Source organism: Mastomys coucha, unplaced genomic scaffold, assembly GCF_008632895.1.
Source record: "Mastomys coucha isolate ucsf_1 unplaced genomic scaffold, UCSF_Mcou_1 pScaffold20, whole genome shotgun sequence".
In the NCBI taxonomy this organism is placed as follows: domain Eukaryota; kingdom Metazoa; phylum Chordata; class Mammalia; order Rodentia; family Muridae; genus Mastomys; species Mastomys coucha.
The window spans coordinates 142092124-142092926 of NW_022196903.1; positions in this window are offsets into that span (position 1 = coordinate 142092124).

Consider the following 803-nt stretch of genomic DNA (forward strand, 5'->3'; position numbering starts at 1 on the left):
CACTCCCAGGCACTCTGACACTCTCAGGATCAGAGGAGAGGAGGAACCAACATCTGTCCGAACATTGGGAGTAACTGGGACCAGCAGGACCAGGCACACAGGAACCCCACCAGCCTAGTGACTCGGGTTCCTTCCAGTCTGTCTGGGTTAGTGTCCTGAGCAGACCTTGGGTGCAAGCTCTGCAGCCAGTCCCACAACACACAGAGGAAGCCCCACTTCCAGGTGCTCTAACAAGCCTAGGATTACAGGATCCCAGAATCACAGGATCACAGAGACAGCTTGACTCTGAGGAGTTCTGACACAACCAGGATCACAGGAAGGACAGGCTCCAGTCAGATTTAGCAAGGGCAGGTAGCACTAGAGATGGGGGAGGGGGGAAGCATAAGAAAATAAGCAACACAAACCAAGGTCACTTGCCATCATCAGAACCCAATTCTCCCAACAAAGCAAGTCCTGGACACACCATTACACCAGAAAAGCAAGATTCAGATATAAAATCTCTTCTCATGGTGATGATACAGGACTTTAAGAAAGACATAAATAGCACCCTCAAAGAAATACAAGAGAACACAGGTAAACAGCTAGAAGCCCTTCAAGAGGAAACAAAAATCCCTTTAAAAACTACAGGAAAACACAAACAGGTGAAGAAAATGAGCAAAACCATCCAGAATCTAAAAATGGAAGTAGAAACAATAAAGAAAACAGAGAGACAACCCTGGCCATACAAAACCTAGAAAAGAAATCAGGAGTCATAGATGCAAACAGCACCAACAGAATACAAGAGATAGAAGAGAGAATCTCAG